Consider the following 21,004-nt stretch of genomic DNA (forward strand, 5'->3'; position numbering starts at 1 on the left):
GTGAATAAAATCCAAAATTTTAGAACTTAGTTCCAACAGAAAAATTGTTGAAACAACCATATGTTTTAATTATAAACCTCTATTGCACAAGCAAAATTTGGAGCAATAATACTTACAAAGAACACAATGTTGAGTTCTCCTCTTCTTTGATCCCTACCAATCGTAACACAATAGTTTGGTCAATGCCAACCCTTCACATTTCTAAATAATGCTAGTCCAATGTTATCCAAGAGCTACCTTTTCTTTCCCATGCTTCACATATCCACTAATGCTAGTCATTTTAGCATACTTTGTCAACACTTTGCATGAATCTTCCATTCTGCATCATTTAGCATATGAAGCATTCCCAAATTCCTGGCCTATCTACTAGTGAATTTGTTTGGCCTACCCTATCTTATTCATGTTATGTGAAACCTAATTGCCAATCTAAATGTTATTTCCATGATAATAAATGGGTTTCAAGTTTCACTTCTTTTGGTACTTTAATTTATTTTCAAGGATGATAATAAATGGGTTTTATGCTTGACCCTTTTGAGTACTAAATTTTATTTTCAAGCATATCAGTCTTTCTTGCTTCACCTCTTTCAAGTACTTCTCTTCTAATTTTTCCATTATCAGTAACAGTTTAGCATTTTTGTAGATTTTCCAATTGAAGATAAAGAAAACTAAAAATTATGTTTTTCTTCCGATGGTAACATACTTTAGAAAAAAGAAGGAAATATCTAAATATTGGAGGAAAAAAAGGAACCATTATTCCAACCATAAGTACTTAAAAAAAGAAATGCATTATCTTGCTTGATAGCTTTCCAAAGTTAACTCATTGGTTAAAAAATGTTTCTTTTTCTATCAACAACAAGAAATGTTTTATTTAAAAATATCCATTCTCATAAAATAAGTTGACTATAAGGTGCAACGACTAGGTTGATGGAAAAGATTGATATCTAATTTAGACAATGGACAATATTAGCTTAAATAATTAATGTCAATAGGCATTCTATAATAGCAGAAATGGTGGATTATGATGGTGTGTGCATGTTAATGTCAACAATTATCTTTTGAGATTAAATTTGACAACCATTTTCATGTCAAAATTTTAGTATTTACTAGCACCTGTGCCATAGGAGTTGCAAGGAAATGACTAATAGACAATTTTGTACATGTTTCAACTTAACTACTAATATGCCCAACTATATAAAATTGAATAGATTATCTAGGTAATTCCTATTGCCCTGAATCTTTTACTCAATCAAAGAGATTTATTGGCTCCTATAGTCATGGCATCAAAAACCAAGTTTCCCAATAGATAGGTTACTTAGACAAAAATTCTCGTCAAGGAAAATATAGAACCAATAAATTAAGAAATAAGAAAAGGAAAGGTATCTCAACCTCCTTGACTGGTGAAAATTCCAAGGAAAACCACCATGTTCTATCTTTCTTCTCAAATTTATAGGGAGCATCAAGTTCATTCTCCTTCATTGTGACATTGAAGGATGTTTCTAAGATAAAGTCTTATTGTCTCCCTTGTCATTTGTCATGGTTTTATTGAGGCAATAGTGATTTTCCTTTTAAAGCTTCAACACTATTTACTTTGTTCATAGGAAACATGATGATTGGAAGTGAAAAATTATTGGGTTAAAAAAATTTGGTTTAGATCATAACCCCAAGCATCCTTTCATGTTTATTAGTTTCCTCCTTGATGGTTTAATATTTTGAGAACTATTGGATGAACCATTCCCATATATTTCTATCCAATCTTGGACATAAAAATCCCCTTCATCCCAAATGAGGTATGAAAAATATTTTGGTGTGCAACTGCCAGAATCTCTCTACATAATTGCAAACCTGCAAATGTAATAAGAAGATAAAATTAGAGTGACATTTTTTAAAGGCTCTCATTTGTAGGAAAAATAATTCTTATACAAGTTAGATCTAATAAACCAAGTTTCTATCATAATCTACTTTTGATATCAATCATAGAGATGCTAATGAAACAACCTGCATACAAAGCCATTAAATCATGATTGAAAGGTACAAAAAGGAGAGAAAGTAAAGGTTAGTACTATAGGAGTTGATGAAATCCAACTCCGCAGTCACCAAGATCACCTACATGCAAATAGCTTGCTGAAGAGAAACTGAAGTAGCAAGAGCTTGAAGCAACAATGCAAGAGAAAATATTTCACAATAGGAAAAATGAAATTGCTATGTGAATGGATGAATTTACAATGAGAGAGAGAGACCACTTATAAAGGCCTCAAGGAAGCTTGTAGAACAAGCTGGAAGGAGGTAGAAGATAAGGTTGACAACCAAGCATCCACAAAAAAGTGGAACATGCTAGAAGGGAAAAAAACTCTCGTGTTGTCAAAAACTCATCACTTCATGCATTCAATACTAATTATTAAATAAATGCATTAAACTAAGTAAGCTTAACTAAATAGAATAAATAATAATAAATTAATTAATTAATTACTCTAACACCCCCCCTTAAGTGCAACTTAGGGGAATGCCTTAAGCTCGCAAAAAATAGATGAAAATGTAGAATGGGGTCCCGACAACAAGGCCATGTTAGGTACCCATGTACAATGAAAGAAGATGCAACCTCTATAAATGGGAAAAGAGAGAAAACTGCATGGGAAAAACCCTCCCCCAAAAGGAGATAAGTACAAACATGCTAAAAAATAAAGGAAGGAAGGAAGGCCTCAAGAAGACCCCCCAAGGACAACTTCCATCGAAAATGGTTCAAGAGACTCTCTCAAAACCATAAGTACAACCAACCCCCCCATGAGAATAGACACCAAATCCCCCCCAGAATGATGGAGCTCCTATAGAAATGATTGAACCAATGCAACTCCAATGTGGAAGAAAAAAGGGTGCATAACAAGGGAATCCCTGAATGAGAGGCAAAACTAGAAAGCCTAGTTGATGCCTAGAGGAGAATGTATGAGGAACTGGAAAGGGAATCCCCAAGGTAGATGTGATGAAAATTTCATGAATGTCCACTATAGTATCCACAACAAGTGTACCTGGAGTCTCAATGAATGAAGCTGGAGGATCAGGAAGAGTAGAAGAAGAATCTTGTGGAAGAGAAAAGTCCTCAACTATATGTGGCGTGGCAGTCAAAATAGGGATCTCAGGAACAATACAAAGGTTCAAGTATCCTGACTGCACCACATGATGCTCTTGCAAAAGAGTAGTGTGCTCCAACAATGGAGATGGTGGACCAAAGTGTGAGAAGGTGTAGAGATGAGTGGAAGGATCAATTGTCCCTATAGCAATAAGATCTCCTATAGCACGATCTTGAATGAAGACAGAATTAGTAGTGAACTCAATTGTCTTCCCTAATCCACTGTGTGTAATCAGAAAAACTAAGAGAAGGTTGGCAGACAAATATGGAACATACAATACATCTTTGAATATACCATTTTGGATGTGAATTGAACCTTTCCTGTAGACTAGTAGTGTAGAGTTATTCCCCATGAGAATATGAGGAATAGGAGAAGCCTCAAGAGTAGAGAAGACACCTTGAGAAGATGTCATATGGTGAGAAGCACCTGAATCTAGTATCCAAGGAACCTGTGAAGGAGATGTAATGGTAGCCTATAATGCATGACCCTTTCCAAGATTTGATGTACATGGTGAAGATGTGGAAGAAGACTGAAAGGTAGATCCCTATGAGGTAGAAGAGGATGGAGAAGAAATGGTGTTCTTCTAAAGAAGAGCTTGCAAATCTACAATTTGTTTCTCATAGCCATAAAATCTCTTCTGAAAGAAATGTGCCTCATCATGAGATCATTTCCCATAATAGGAATAGGTAGGAGTCTCAGTCTTCTTTTTCTCCTTCTTCTTAGAAGATAATCAACTAGTAGAAGAGGGATCTGATATCTGCTTCATCTTCTGCTCCTGTGTAAGCAATGCCTGTGACTGTGAACTTGAAATTGAATCCATTTGAGTAATCTTGGACTGTTCACGAGTTAACCGATCATAAAATATCTCAAAAGAAGGCATCCTGTGTCTATCACCCAAGGCATCCATAGTGGAGTAGAAAGTGGAAGAGAAGATCAGATACTTCCCTCTGAACTTTGAGAGTATCAAAAAGATACACTCATTATCTATCTTGGTTTTCTCACATCCCTGTAAAAGTGAACGTAGAGATTTGAACTTCATCAAGAAGTCCTCAATGGTGGGAAAGTTGTTAGGTGTCAAAGAAGTTGACTCTGCATCTAGTTGAAGTGCCCAGAATTCATTCAATTAGCCAAACAAAGTTTAAAATTTGAGCCAATAAGCTCGTGGAGTAGTCAAACCATCCAAGTGAAATAGTAGATTGTATGAAATGTTTAGTGCAATAAATCCCATGGCCTCATCCATTTTGTTCCCATGCTGAAGAACCTCAAAAGCTTGTGTAATAACAGGTTGATTCTCATCCAAACATGACCATAAACCCCTTGACATGAGAAACCATGTCATTTGTACCTTCTAGGTGTGATAGTTGTGTGGTGTGAGATGGGTCACAGATGGATCTGCCATTGAGAGAAAGAAGAAGATAGAAGTAGAAGGGTCTTATTATAGAAAAGAAAATGCTCTCCCCCACAATGTATAAATTGGCCAATTTAGGGTCTATTTTTGAAAGTAATATTTCTATCCACAAAACCTATAATCTAATTGTAGATATGGAAAGTAGACAAAAAAAATACACTTTCAAAAAAAATAGAACCTAATTATGTGTCTAGATGAGCTTGTACTAAGCATTTGAAGTGGCAAAAATCAAGAATTGCGAGTTGCAAAAAATATAGGAACATAGATCTCAAACCACCTGCACCAATGTGTAGATCAAAAAATCCTACCCCAAAACAAAAAAAATTGCTCGAAAAAATGAGTCCATATGAGGGAGATATCGTTGTTTGAAAATCACTGCTGCAGTTTTTTTTCTGAATCAACGCCGTCGCACCTCTAAAAAAAAAAAAAAAAAGCCCAAAAAATATTAGATCTATTATGTCAAATCCTCTTTCTCCTTTTTCTCCAAATACTAAAAAAAATGCTCTTCCTCCCGATTGAAGAAAAAATCACAAATAAACTAGGGTTTGTGTCTCCGAATCGCGGCTTCAAAAAAATTCTTTGAACAAGAAGCAACAAGGAGGCTCTGATACCATGTAGGAGTTGATGAAATCCAACTCCATAGTCACCAAGATCACCTACATGCAAATAGCTTGCTGAAGATAAATCGAAGGAGCAAGAGCTTGAAGCAACAATGCAAGAGAAAATATTTCACAATAGGAAAAATGAAATTGCTATGTGAATGGATGAATTTACAATGAGAGAGAGACCACTTATAAAGGCCTCAAGGAAGCTTGTAGAACAAGCTAGAAGGAGGTAGAAGATAAGGTTGACAACTAAGCATCCACAAAAAAGTGGAACATGCTAGAAGGGAACAAACTCCCATGTTGTCAACAACTCATCACTACATGCATTAAATACTAAATATTAAATAAATACATTAGCCTAAGTAAGCTTAAGTAAATAGAATAAATAATTAATAATTAAAAAATTATTTACTCTAACAAGTACAACAAAAAAAAGCCATCCATGTAATAATTACTTACTAAACTTGAATTCAAAAAAATTGCAAGATTCTTTAGATGATTAATTTGGACCTAAAATCATATGATGTAGTAAACAAAATAAATATTATAATCTAAAACAAAGGTAGATATTACCAGGTGACAGGTTATCTCTAACAAAATATCTTGGGTCTATTCAAAGGGTCTTATCTTGAATATCTATGCTTGCAAGAGTTGTTCCATTTTAGTAGTAATCAATATACTGAATGAAAAGTTGATATTTAACACTATACAAAATATTTATTATAAAAATAATATACTTGAAAAAATAATTTGATAAATGCCACATAAAAATAAAAGTAAAGATACCATTTGCTAAAGTTATAAGTTTTGAAGATATAAATAATCAATTTTTTTAGAAATTAAAGTAAAAAATTTGAGTCCCAAAAAAATAAATATAGATACAATGAAATATATATATTTTTTGGGTGTAATAACTTAAATTTGTAATATTTAATAATTGATATCTATTAGCACATTTTGGATATATTTATTTAAAAGTATCTATACTAGTTACTTTTAAAGATATATAGAATCAATGGGTAGATTTCTTTTTAACTTTATAAAGTCTATTTAAAAAGAAAAGATTAGAAAAGGGTTAGATATTATTGTCATAATAAATGCAAAATAATTGACAATACTAAAAATTAAGAAAGTTAAAATAAATTAAGTTCATTATCCCTTAATCTAAGTGGACTTGATCTTTAGATTAACTTTATGATTAAAAGTACCAAAATGAAAATTATTTAAGAGTTAAGAAATCTCTAGAAATATTAATACATCATCTATATGAGCATCACCTAAATATAATGAGTATCAATTGAACTATCAGAGCTGTGCGAAATGAATTTGTGGCAACCACTACTAACAAAAAATTATAAATAAAAATAACTAATTTCATCATCAAATTTTGATGAAATTATATAATTTGATACAAACAAACACATAGATGCACATCACCTATATGCAATGAGCATTAACTATTAGGTAGACTATTCATACTCGTGAACAATGAATTTGTATGGAACACATTAGAATTCATAACCTATAGGAGTACCCCTTTAGATGCAATGAGTATTAAGTGACTATTCATACTAAAGAAAAAAATAAACATGTGTGGACCACAAATAGAAAATCAATAAATTTAACTCAATCTTAGAGTTTAATATTAAAGAAACTACATAACTTCATTAATGCAAATGAATGTCTATATACAAAAAAACACATATGATTTCCACATCCAATCATAATATCTTATTAAAAAAATTGGATTAAAAATAGTGTGATTTGATACACACAAACAAATACCTTATACAAAATATATGAATTTTACACTCAGTTATATAGTTGCATGCAAGGTTTTTGAAGTGGAATACATAAACCCATTTCAATGAGAAGAGATCTTCAAAATCCATGATAATTATCTCAAGAACTTCTAGATTTGATGCAAAAAGGCTATATAGAATCAAATATAGAAGTTCTTGTAGATATTAAACCCATATGCTCATCATCATCTACATTTTTACAACTTGTTATAATATCTTGCAATTTCTTTGAACTTATTTTCTTCGATAATATTTTGAATCATATGAGTGCAAACTTGATGCAGGAGCATCAAGAGGTATAAGGGCAATCTTGTGTCACCCAAAAAAATACTTAGACTTAGTTTATGTTTCATGTGTTTTCATTTTTGGTTACCCATTTGGGCCAAATAAAGGTTCCAACTCTCATAGTTCCACTATCAGTGTTCATGTAAATCTTGAAAAAATAGGAGTATGTAATTGAGCCATCATTTTGGTGAACTAGGAGGTGTAAACTGGCAAGATGAATGTAATTGTAATTTAGAGCGTTCCAAAAAAAGAATCAGGTCAAAAGGCCCCACGGTTTGAAAGTTATTGCAGTTTTTCAAGTTGTGGAGACCTCCTAAGAATGCTTCAAAGTCAGAGGATGCAGAAAGAGGAGAGACCTTGGTAAATGAAAGAGTCCTACTAAGTGGTGAGATTGAACTAGGATAACAGAGGAGTTTGTTTCGTATTAGATGCAAGTGTGAGGATAAATGTTGTGACGTAATCATTGATGGTGGTAGCATTGATAACTTGGTATCAGAAGATATGGTCTCTAAGCTGAAGCTCAAGAGGGAGAAACATCCCCAGCTCTATCAGATTGCTTGGGTAAAAGATGATCATAAGGTCCTAGCAAGTGAAAAATGTTTAGTGAAATTCAAAATAGGGAGTTACCATGATGAAGTTCTCTATGATGTTATTCCGATGGATGTTTGCCATCTATTTTTGGGTAGACCATGGCAGTTTGATAGACATACAGTACATGATGGGCATGCAAACACATACTCTCTGACAAAGGATGGAGTTTGCCACAAAATTGAAGCCCATGAAAAAGGAAGGTGAAAAAGTATGTAGCAGTGCTAGGATTTGTCTTGTTGATAGAAGGAAGTTTTTAGATGGCATGAAACATCAGCATGTGTGCTCTGCTTTGATTCCTAGGAAAGATAAAGAAGGTAGTAGTGAAATACCACTTAAAGTTTCAGATTTACTAGGGGAATTTGGAGATATTATCTCTGATAATGTTCCAGATGGATTGCCACTAGTAAGGAAAATTAGTCATCAGATAGATCTGATTCTAGGAGCTAGTTTGCCTAACAAGGCTGCCCACAGGATGACTCCTACTGAAATAGAGGAGCTAAATAGACATGTTCAAGAGCTGTTGAGGAAGGCCTTGATTCGAGAGAGCCAGAGTCCATGTGCAATACCTGTAGTACTCACACCAAAGAAGGATGGAGAGTGGAGGATGTGTCCAGATTCTCGAGCTATAAATAGGATAACCATCAAGTACCAGTTTCCTTTGCCAAGGGCGGATGATCTTATGGACTACTTGAGTGGAGCTCCATACTTCACAAAGATAGATCTGAAGAGTGGTTATCACAAAATATAGATTTGAGAAGGAGATGAGTGGAAAATAGCCTTCAAGACCAAGGAGGATCTTTATGAGTGGTTAGTCATGCCCTTTGGATTGACGAATGCCCCAAGCACCTTCATGCGGCTCATGAATGAGGTACTTAAGAAGTTCTTGGGAAAATTTGTTATTGTTTATTTGGATGATATTTTAATTTTCAGAAAGACTTTGGAAGAACATTTATTGCATATTCGTAGTGTCCTTGAAAGGCTAAGGGAAGAGAAACTGTTAATTAATTTGAAGAAGTGTATCTTTGTAAAAAGGGAGTTAGTCTATTTGGGGTTTGTTATATCACCTGAAGGTCTCAAAATGGATCCAGAGAAGGTAAAAGCCATCTTGGAATGGCTTACTCCAAGGTCTGCTACTGAGGTAAGATCATTTCATGGTCTGGTTAATTTTTATAGGAAGTTTAGTAAGAATTTTACTGACATATGTGCACCCCTAACTAATACAATAAGAGGGGATAGAAAAGAGTTCAAATGGACTGTAGCAATTGTGAGAAGTTTTGAATTGCTGAAGAAGGTGACAGAACAGCCCGTGTTGGCACTTCCAGATTTTAGAAAAGTGTTCTAGGTGGATTCTGATGCTAGTGGTAGTGCTATTGGGGCTATATTAAGCCAAGAAGGTAAGCCTATTGCATATTTTAGTAAAAAATTGAATGAGGCAAAGAAGAAGTATTCTGTTTATGATCAAGAGTTCTATGCAATAGTTTAGGCCTTAAAGAAATGGAGGCATTATTTATTGCCAAAGGAATTTGTTTTGTATACTGATCATCAGGCATTACAGTACCTAAATAGCCAAGGTAAATTGAATCAGAAATATGAAGTGGGTAGAGTTCTTGCAGAGCTATACATATGTGTTGAAGCATAGAAGTGAGAAATGTAACAGGGTTGTAGATGCACTAAGTAGGAGACAATTGTTGCTTATAGTAATGTAGGTTGAAGTAGTTGGGTTTGATGAAGTCAAGAATTTGTACCTTGAGGATCTTGATTTTGTTGAAGCATGGAAGGCTTGTAAAGACCCTGTTGTTGTAGATAGAACCAAGTGGTTAGACTATTTGATTCAGGATGGCATGTTGTTCAAGGGTAGTCAATTGTGCATTCCAAGGAGTTCCATGAGGGAAAATCTAATTAAGGAGAAACACAATGGACGGATGGTAGGACATTTTGGTCAAGATAAGACCATTTCCATTCAGAGAGAACATTATTTTTGACCTCAAATGTCACGGGATGTGAAAACATTTGTACATAGTTGTCAGGTTTGTCAAGTTCCTAAGGGATTTAGCCACAATATTGGACTATATCAGCCATTGCCTATTCCATCAAAGCCATGGGAGGACATAAGTATGAATTTTTTTCTTGGATTGCCAAGGACACAAAGGGGTAATGATTTAGCATTTGTGCTAGTTGATAGGTTCTCCAAAATAGCACATTTCATTCCATGCCACAAAACTCATGATGCTATCCATATTGCAGAATTGTTCTTCGGAGAGGTGGTGAGATTACATGGTCTCCCAAGGAGTATGGTTTCTGATAGAGATACTAAATTTGTGGGGTATTTCTGGAGGACATTGTGGAAGAAGTTGAAAAAAAACCTAAAATTTAGTTCCATGCATCACCCGTAGACTGACGGCCAAACAGAAGTGGTAAATAAAAGTCTGGGCAATTTGCTGAGATGTATAGTTGGGGATAAGCCCAAGGGATGGAATTTGATTCTACCACAAGTAGAGTTTGCTTACAATAACTCTATAAATAGGAGTACTAGAAAACCACCATTCCAAATTGTATATGGGAATAGCCCAACGGCTGCACCAGAATTGAGAAAGATAGAACAAGGGGAGAGGACAAGTGCTAAAGCTGAATAATTTGCTAAACATATCAAGCATCTACATGAGGAGGTTCAAGCACATATTACAAAGATGAATCAAGAGTATAAAGCTAGGGCTGATCAAAGGAGAAGACATAAGGAATTCCAAGTAGGGGATCTAGTCATGGTGCACTTATGAAAAGAAAGATTTCCAGCCGGTACTTACAACAAGCTGAAAATGAAGAAATTTGGCCCCTGTAAAATTTTGAAGAAACATGACTCAGGAAATGCATATGAAGTGGAGCTGCTAGATGGTATTCACATTTCTCCCATTTTCCACATTGCAGATTTAACAAAGTATCATGATGATGGTACAGATGAGGAGGTGGTGTTACAGCCATGTCCAATTCTTGCTTCTAAGAAAGAGGAGATAGAAGACATTCTAGATCATCGTATGGGTAGGAGTACCAGAAATAGGCAGTATGAAGAGTATTTGGTCAAATGGAAAGGACGACCAATTGAGGAGTCAACTTGGATTTCAGCAGCTAAGGTTTCCCATTTGGGATTTCCTCTACCATTCATAAAGTGACAGGGTAACTTTTCAATCTACCCTGGGTGTCTGATGCAGGAGCATCCAGAGGTATAAGGGCAATCCTGTGTCACCCAAAAAAATACTTAGTCTTAGTTTCTATTTCATGTGTTTTCATTTTTGGATACCCATTTGGGCCAAATAAAGGTTCCAACTCTCACATTTCCACTATCAGTGGTCGTGTAAATCCTAAAAAAAAGGAGTATGTAATTGAGCAGTCTTTTTGGTGAACTAGGAGGTGTAAATTGGCTAGATGAATTTAATTGTAATTTAGAGCATTCCAAAAAAAGAATCAGGTCAAAAGGCCCTATGGTTTGAAAGTAATTGCAATTTTTTGAGTTGTGGAGACCTCCTAAGAATGCTTCAAAGTCAGGTTAGGGGCATTAAATGACCTTGAAAAGGGCCAAAAAATGGGAGACGAGCGAAGCTATCCATAGGGCTATAGAGCGCTTTGAGAGATTTTCAAAAATGTAAATGGTTCATCAATCAGAGCTACGATTCAAAAGTTATGCCTCCCAGAAGTTCGGTTACCATTTCTGGATTCTTCTAGATTTGCATCAACTTCTAACGTAGCTTCTAGAACATTCTATTTGGTTGGTGGATGCCTACTAGCACTTTCTAGAATGTACTCCTAGTCCTTAACCTTGCGGGGTCTATTTAAGGAGATTTCTGGCATTGTAAAAGGCAGTTCGGAGTGGAGTTTGAGAGAAGGTACTGAAAGGAGAAATTATCTCTAGATTTATGCTATTGTATGCCCTTAGGGCATGATTTGAAGTTTATTTTCTCTTTACTGAATGTACTAGCTTATTTTTCTTAGTTAATAGAACTTCCCATTTCTATTGTGTCCACTCAGTTCTTGGGTTGTGTCCCCATCATGTGCTATCAGAGCATACCTTTGTTAGTGGTAGCAGAGCATACCTCCATCAAGTGGTATCAGAGCCTAGTTTTCCTGAGTGTGTAGACAGAGCACAGACTATGAGGCAGTTTGCACCAGGACTGTGTGGTTGTGGGTTCAAGTTAGAAGATGCCTCCATGAAGAGAGCATGGCAGAACAACCAGAGCTATTAATCCTGAAGAGGTTAGAGCCCTCCAAAGGTAGGTACAGGCATTACAAGAGGAGCTCCGTAGAGGAGAAAATATTGTTGCAGGTGATGACAGTGAGGATGACAATGAAGAATAAGAAATGGGACCAAAAGGGGAATTTGATGGGCAAGTTCTGAATCATGTAGAAGAAAGGTTTTTGAGGGCCATTACTAAGATTGGGAAAAGACCTACAATTGAAGTGGGTGTATTTTCAGGAAATCTGAAACCAAATGAGTTGATTGATTGGATCAATGAACTTGAAGAATACTTCGAGTATGAGGATATCAAGGACCCAGATAGGGTTAATTTTGCAAAGGCCAAACTGAAAGGCCATGCAAAAATTTGGTGGCAAGAGGTTCAATTGGAAAGAAACAGAAGAGGAAAAGAGAAGATCAGAAGATGGGATCGCATGGTAGACAAATTGAAGAAGCAGTTCATTCCTCTGGACTATGAGCTTGATTTGTTTAAGAAGATGCATAGGTTAAAGCAAGTAGGAAGATTAGTCCAAGAATATACAGAGGAATTTTACCAACTCTTGATAAGAGCGGGGCATGCAGAAGCAAATAAGGAGAAGGTTGCTCGTTATATCAGTGGGTTGCGACCAAGCATCCAAGAGAAATTATGTCTGGTAAGAATGACCAGCATTGAAGAGGCATACCAGTTTTCCCTACAAGTTGAAGAGAAGATAAATAAAAGGTTTGAAGGAAGACAAAGAGGGTGTAGTCAAGGAGGAAGGGGAAGTAGTAGATCATCTGGAGGCTGCAATGAAACCCAAAAGAAAAATGAAGATGTGGGTACTAGCAGGAACCAGAGGAATGAGGGTTTCAACCGCTCCCATGATCAAGACTTTCGAAATTAGAGAGGAAGAGGTAGAGGATGTGGACAAGGAAGAGGAGGCTTCCATGGTACCTATTTCCATTGCAATGAAGAAGGTCATCGTGCCTTTGAATGACCTCAACGACAAGGAAGGACAGATAGGAGAGCTGAGGGCCAAGCTAGGGTTGCTCATGTAGATGAGGATGCACAATCATCACATTTAGAGGATGCAGAAAGAGAAGAGACCTAGGTAAATGAAAGAGTCCTACTAAGTGGTGAGATTGAACCAAGACAATGGAGGAGTTTGCTCCATACCAGATATAAGTGTGAGGATAAATGTTGTGATGTAATGATTGATGGTGGTAGCACTGATAACTTGGTATCAGAAGAGATGGTCTCTAAGCTGAAGCTCAAGAGGGAGAAACATCCCCAACCCTATCAGATTGCTTGGGTAAAAGATGATCATAAGGTCCTAGCAAGTGAACAATGTTTAGTGAAATTCAAAATTGGGAGTTACCATGATGAAGTTCTCTGTGATGTTATTCTGATGGATGTTTGCCATCTATTTTTGGGTAGACCATGGAAGTTTGATAGACATGCAGTACATGATGGGCATGCAAAAACATACTCTCTGACAAAGGATGGAGTTTGCCACAAATTGAAGCCCATGAAAAAGGAAGGTGAAAAGGTATGTAGTAGTGCTAGGATTTTTCTTGTTCATAGAAGGAAGTTTTTAGATGGCATGAAACATCAGCATATGTGCTATGCTTTGATTCCTAGGAAAGATAAAGAAGGTAGTAGTGAAATACCACTTAAAGTTTCAGATTTACTAGGGGAATTTGGAGATATTATCTCTGATAATGTTCTAGATGGATTGCCACCACTAAGGCAAATCAGTCATAAGATAGATCTAATTCCAGGAGCTAGTTTTCCTAACAAGGCTGCTCAAAAAATGACTCCTACTGAAACAAAGGAGCGAAATAGACAGGTTCAGGAGCTATTGAGGAAGGGCTTGATTCGAGAGAGCCTGAGTCAATGTGCAGTACCTATAGTACTCCCACCAAAGAAGGATGGAGAGTGGAGGATGTGTATAGATTCTCGAGCTATAAATAGGAATACCATCAAGTACCAATTTTCTTAGCCAAGGATGGATGATCTTATGGACTACTTGAGTGGAGCTCTATACCTCACAAAGATAGATCTGAAGAGTGGTTATCACTAGATATGAATTTGAGAAAGAGATGAGTGGAAAATAGCCTTCAAGACCAAGGAGGGCCTTTATGAGTGGTTAGTCATGCCCTTTGGATTGACGAACACCCCAAGCACCTTCATGCGATTCATGAATGAGGTACTTAAGAAGTTCTTGGGAAAATTTGTTATTGTTTATTTGGATGATATTTTAATTTCCAGCAAGAATTTGGAAGAACATTTATTGCATATTCGTAGTGTCCTTGAAAGGCTAAGGGAAGAGAAACTATTAATTAATCTGAAGAAGTGTATCTTTGCAAAAAGGGAGTTAGTCTATTTGGGGTTTGTTATATCACCTGAAGGTCTCGAAATAGATCCAGAGAAGGTAAAAGCCATCTTGGAAGGCCTAATCCAAGGTCTACTACCGAGGTAAGATCATTTCATGGTCTAGTTAGTTTTTATAGGAAGTTTATTAAGAATTTTACTAGCATATGTGCACCCCTAACTGATACAATAAGAGGGGATAGAAAAGAGTTCAAATGGACTGTAGCAGCTGCGAGAAGTTTTGAATTGCTGAAGAAGAAGGTGACAGAACAGCCTGTGTTGGCACTTCTAGATTTTAGAAAAGTGTTCCAGGTGGATTGTAATGCTAGTGGCAGTGCTATTGGGGCTATATTAAGCCAAGAAGGTAAGCCTATTGCATATTTTAGTGAAAAATTTAATGATGCAAAGAAGAAGTATTCTGTTTATGATCAAGAGTTCTATGCAATAGTTCAGGCCTTAAAGAAATGGAGGCATTATTTATTGCCAAAGGAATTTGTTTTGTATACTGATCATCAAGCATTACAGCACCTAAATAGCCAAGGTAAATTGAATCAGAGGCATATGAAGTGGGTAGAGTTCTTGCAGAGCTATACATTTGTGTTGAAGCATAAAAGTGGAAAATCTAATAGGGTTGCAGATGCACTAAGTAGGAGAGTGTTGTTGCTTACAGTAATGCAGGTTGAAGTAGTTGGGTTTGATGAACTCAAGAATTTGTACCCTGATGATCTTGATTTTGCTGAAGCATGGAAAGCTTGTAAAAATCCTGTTGCTGTAGATAGAACCAAGTGGTTAGACTATTTGATTCAGGATGGCATGTTGTTCAAGGGTAGTCAATTGTGCATTCCAAGGAGTTCCATGAGGGAAAATCTAATTAAGGAGAAACACAATGGACGGATGGCAGGACATTTTGGTCTAGATAAGACCATTGCTATTCTGAGAGAACATTATTTTTGGCCTCAAATGTCACAGGATGTGAAAAAATTTGTACAGAGTTGTCAGGTTTGTCAAGTTGCTAAGGGATTTAGCCACAATACTAGACTATATCAGCCATTGCCTCTTCCATCAAAGCCATGGGAGGACACAAGAATTGATTTTGTTCTTGGATTTCCAAGGAAACAAAGGGGTAATGACTCAGTATTTGTGGTGGTTGATAGGTTTTCCAAAATGGCACATTTCATTTCATGCCAGAAAACTCATGATGCTATCCATATTGCTGACTTGTTCTTCAAAGAGGTGGTGAGACTGCATGGTCTCCCAAAGAGTATAGTTTTTGACAGAGATACTAAATGTGTGGGGTATTTTTGGAGGACATTGTGGAAGAAGTTGAGAACAGACCTAAAATTTAGTTCCACGCATCACCTGCAGACTGACAGCCAAACAGAAGCGGTAAATAGAAGTCTGGGCAATTTGCTGAGATGTATAGTTGGGGATAAGCCCAAGGGATGGGATTTGATTCTACCACAAGAAGAGTTTTCTTACAATAACATTATAAATAGGAGTACTAGAAAATCACCATTCCAAATTGTATATGGGAATAGCCCAAGGACTGCACTAGAATTGAGGAAGATAGAACAAGGGGAGAGGATAAGTGCTAAAGCTGAGGAATTTGCTGAACATATCAAGCGTCTACATGAGGAGGTTCAAACACATATTACCAAGATGAATCAAGAGTATAAGGCTAGGGCTGATCATAGGAGAAGACATAAGGAATTCCAAGTAGGGGATCTAGTCATGGTGCACTTACGAAAAGAAAGATTTTCAGCCGGTACTTACAACAAGTTGAAAATGAAGAAATTTGGCCCCTGTAAAATTTTGAAGAAACATGACTCAAGAAATGCATATGAAGTGGAGCTTCTAGATCATATTCACATTTCTCCCATTTTCAACATTGCAGATTTAACAGAGTATCATGATGATGGTACAAATGAGGAGCTGATATTAGAGCCATGTCCAATTCCTGCTTCTAAGAAAGAGGAGATAGAAGACATTCTAGATCATCATATGGGTAGGAGTACTAGAAACAGGCAGTATGAAGAGTATTTGGTCAAATTGAAAGATGACCAATCGAGGACTCAACTTGGATTTCAGCAGCTGAGGTTTCCCATTTGGGATTTCCTCTACTATTCATAAAGTGATAGGGTCACTTTTCAATCTACCCTGGGTGTCTGATGCAAAAGCATCCAGAGGTATAAGGGTAATCCTATGTCACCAAAAAGAATACTTAAACTTAGTTTCTTTTTCATGTGTTTTCATTTTTGGATACCCATTTGGGCCAAATAAAGGTTCCAACTCTCACAGTTCCACTATCAGTGTTCGTGTAAATCCTAAAAAAATAGGATTATATAATTGAGCCATCATTCTGGTGAACTAGGAGGTGTAAATTGGCTAGATGAATGTAATTGTAATATAGAGCATTCCAGAAATAGAATCAAGTCAAAAGGCCCCATGGTTTGAATGTTATTGCAATTTTTTGAGTTGTGGAGACCTCCTAAGAATTCTTCAAAGTTAGGTTAGGGGCATTAAATGACCTCGAAAAGGGCCAAAAAATGGGGGACGAGTGAAGCTATCCATAGGGCTATAGAGCGCTTCGAGAGCTTTTTGAAAATATAAATGGTTTGTCAATCGGAGCTACGGTTCAAAAGTTATGCCTCTCTAAAGTTCAATTACCATTTCTAGATTCTTCTAGATTTGTGTCAACTTCTAATGCAGCTTCTAGAACCTTCTATTTGGTCGGTGGATGCCTACTAGCACTTTCTAGAATGCACTCCTAGTCTTTAACCCTACGAGGTCTATTTAAGGAGATTTTTGGCATTGTAAAAGGCAGTTCGGAGTGGAGTTTGAGAGAAGGTACTGAAAGGAGAAATTATCTCCAGATTTATGCTATTGTAAGCCCTTAGGGCATGTTTTGAAGTTTATTTTCTCTGTACTCAATGTACTAGCTTATTTTTCTTAGTTAATAAAATTTCCCTTTTTTGTTGTGTCCATTCTATTCTTGGGTTGTGTCTCCATCAAGTGGTATCAGAGCATACCTTTGTTAGTGGTAGTAAAGCATACCTCCATCAAGTGGTATTAGAGCCTAGTTTTCCTGAGTGTGTAGATAGAGCACCGACTGTGAGGCAATTTGCACCAGGACTGTGTGGTTGTGGGTTCAAGTTAGAAGATGCCTCCACAAAGAGAGCATGGTGAAAGGGCCAGAGCTATTAATCCTAAAGAGGTTAGAGCCCTCCAAATGCAGGTACAGGCATTACAAGAGGAGTTCCTTAGAGGAGAAAATGTTGTCGCAGGTGATGACAATGAGGATGACAATGAAGAAGAAGAAATGGGACCAGAAGGGGAATTTGATGAGGAAGTTCTAAATCATGCAGAAGAAAGATTTTTTAGGGCCATTACTAAGTTTGGGAAAAGACCTACAATTGAAGTGGGTGTATTTTTAGGAAATCTGAAACCAGATGAGTTGATTGATTGGATCAATGAACTAGAAGAACACTTTGAGTATGAGGATATCAGGGACCCAGATAGGGTTAAGTTTGCAAAGGCCAAACTGAAAGGCCATGCAAAAATTTGGTGGTAAGAGGTTCAATTGGAAAGAAATAGAAGATAAAAGGAAAAGATCACAAGATGGGATCGCATGGTGGACAAATTGAAGAAGCAGTTCATTCCTATGGACTATGAGCTTGATTTGTTTAAGAAGATGCATGGGTTAAAGCAAGAAGGAAGATCAGTCAAAGAATATACAATGTAATTTTATCGACTCTTGATTAGAGTTGGGCATGCAAAAGAAAATAAGGAGAAGGTTGCTCATTATATCAGTGGGTTGCGACCAAGCATCCAGGAGAAATTAAATCTGGTAAGAATGACCAGCATTGAAGAGGCATACTAGTTTTCCCTACAAGTTGAAGAGAAGCTGAATAAAAGGTTTGAAGGGAGAAAAAGAGGGCATGATCAAGGAGGAAGGGGAAGTGGTAGATCATCTGGAGGTCACAATGAAACCCAAAAGAAAAATGAAGATGTGGGTACTAGCAGGAACCAGAGGAATGAGGGTTTCAACTGCTCCCATGATCAAGACTTTGGAAATCAGAGAGGAAGAGGTAGAGGACATGGAAAAGGAAGAGTAGGCTTCCATGGTACATGTTTCCATTGCAATGAAGAAGGTCATTGTGCTTTTGAATGCCCTCAATGACAAGTATAGATAGGAGAGCTGAGGGCCAAGCTAGGGTTGCTCATGTGGATGAAGATGCACAATCATCACATTTAAAGGATGTAGAAAGAGGAGAGACCTTGGTAAATGAAAGAGTCCTACTAAATGGTGAGATTGAACTAGGACAACAAAGGAGTTTGTTCCGTACTAGATGAAAGTTTGAGGATAGATGTTGTGACATATTCATTGATTGTGGTAGCACTATTAACTTGGTATCAGAAGAGATGGTCTCTAAGCTGAAGCTCAAGAGGGAGAAACATCCCCTGCCCTATCGGATTGCTTAGGTAAAAGATGATCATAAGGTCCTAGCAAGTGAATAATGTTTAGTGAAATTCAAAATTGGGAGTTACCATGATGAAGTTCTCTGTGATGTTATTCAAATGGATGTTTGCCATCTATTTTTGGGTAGACCATGGCAGTTTGATAGACATGCAGTACATGATGGGCATGCAAACACATACTCTCTGACAAAGGATGGAGTTTGCCACAAATTGAAGCCCATGAAAAAGGAAGGTGAAAAGGTATGTAGCAGTGCTAGAATTTATCTTGTTGATAGAAGGAATTTTTTAGATGGCATGACACATTAGCATATGTGCTATGCTTTGATTCCTAGGAAAGATAAAGAAGGTAGTAGTGAAATACCACTTAAAGTTTCAGATTTACTAGGGGAATTTGGAGATATTATCTTTGATAATGTTTCAGATGGATTGCCACAAGTAAGGAAAATCAGTCATCAGATAGATCCGATTCTAGGAGCTAGTTTGCCTAACAAGGTTGATCACAGGATGACTCCTACTGAAATAGAGGAGCTAAATAGACAGGTTCAGGAGCTGTTGAGGAAGGCCTTGATTGGAGAGAGCCTGAGTCCATGTGTAGTACCTGTAGTACTCACACCAAAGAAGGATGGAGAGTGGAGGATGTGTACATATTCTCAAGCTATAAATAGGATAACCATCAAGTACCAGTTTCCTTTGCCAAGGATGGATGATCTTAAGGACTGCTTGTGTGGAGCTCAATACTTCATAGAGATAGATCTGAAGAGTGGTTATCAGTAGATATGGATTTGAGAAGGAGATGAGTGGTTAGTCATGCCCTTTGGATTGACGAACGCCCCAAGCACCTTCATGTGGCTCATGAGTGAGGTACTTAAGAAGTTCTTGGGAAAATTTGTTATTGTTTATTTGGATGATATTTTAATTTTCAGCAAGACTTTGGAAGAACATTTATTGCATATTCGTAGTGTCCTTGAAAGGCTAAGGGAAGAGAAATTGTTAATTAATCTGAAGAAGTGTATCTTTGCAAAAACGGAGTTAGTCTATTTGGGGTTTGTTATATCACCTGAAGGTCTTAGAAGGTAAAATCCATCTTGGAATGGCCTACTCCTAGATCTGCTACTAAGGTAAGATCATTTCATGGTTTAGTTATTTTTTACAGGAAGTTTATTAAGAATTTTACTGGCATATGTGCACCCCTAACTGATACAATAAGAGGGGATAGAAAAGAGTTCAAATGGACTGCAACAATTGTGAGAAGTTTTGAATTGCTGAAGAAGAAGGTGACAGAATAGCCTGTGTTGGCACTTCCAAATTTTAGAAAAGTGTTCCAAGTGGATTGTGATGCTAGTGGCAGTGCTACTGGGGCTGTATTAAGCCAAGAAGGTAAGCCTATTGCATATTTTAGTAAAAAATTGAATGATGCAAAGAAGAAGTATTATGTTTATGATCAAGAGTTCTATGCAATAGTTCAGGCCTTAAAGAAATGGAGGCATTATTTATTGCCAAAGGAATTTTTTTTTTATATTGATCATCAGGCATTATAGTACCTAAATAGCGAAGGTAAATTGAATCAGCGGCATATGAAGTGGGTAGAGTTCTTGCAGAGCTATACATTTGTGTTGAAGCATAGAAGTGGAAAGTCTAACAGGGTTGTAGATGCACTAAGTAGGAGACAGTTGTTTCTTATAGTAATGCAAGTTGAAGTAGTTGGGTTTGATGAACTCAAGAATTTGTACCCTAAGGATCTTGATTTTTCTGAAGCATGATATGCTTGTAAAGAGCCTGTTGCTGTAGATAGAAGCAAGTGGTTAGACTATTTGATTCAGGATGGCATGTTGTTCAAGGGTAGCCAGTTGTGAATTCCAAGGAGTTCCATGAGGGAAAATCTAATTAAGGAGAAACACAGTGGAGGGATGGCAAGACATTTTTGTTGAGATAAGACCATTTCCATTCTAAGAGAACATTATTTTTGGCCTCAAATGTCACAGGATGTGAAAAGGTTTGTACAGAACTTTCAAGTTTGTCAAGTTGCTAAGGGATTTAGCCACAATACTGGACTATCATCCATCGCTTGTTCCATCAAAGGCATGGGAGGACATAAGTATGGATTTTGTTCTTGGATTGCCAAGGACACAAATGGGTA

This window comes from Cupressus sempervirens, chromosome 4 (genome assembly GCF_028749045.1).
Source record: "Cupressus sempervirens isolate cs-2001-9-10 chromosome 4, ASM2874904v1, whole genome shotgun sequence".
NCBI lineage: Eukaryota > Viridiplantae > Streptophyta > Pinopsida > Cupressales > Cupressaceae > Cupressus > Cupressus sempervirens.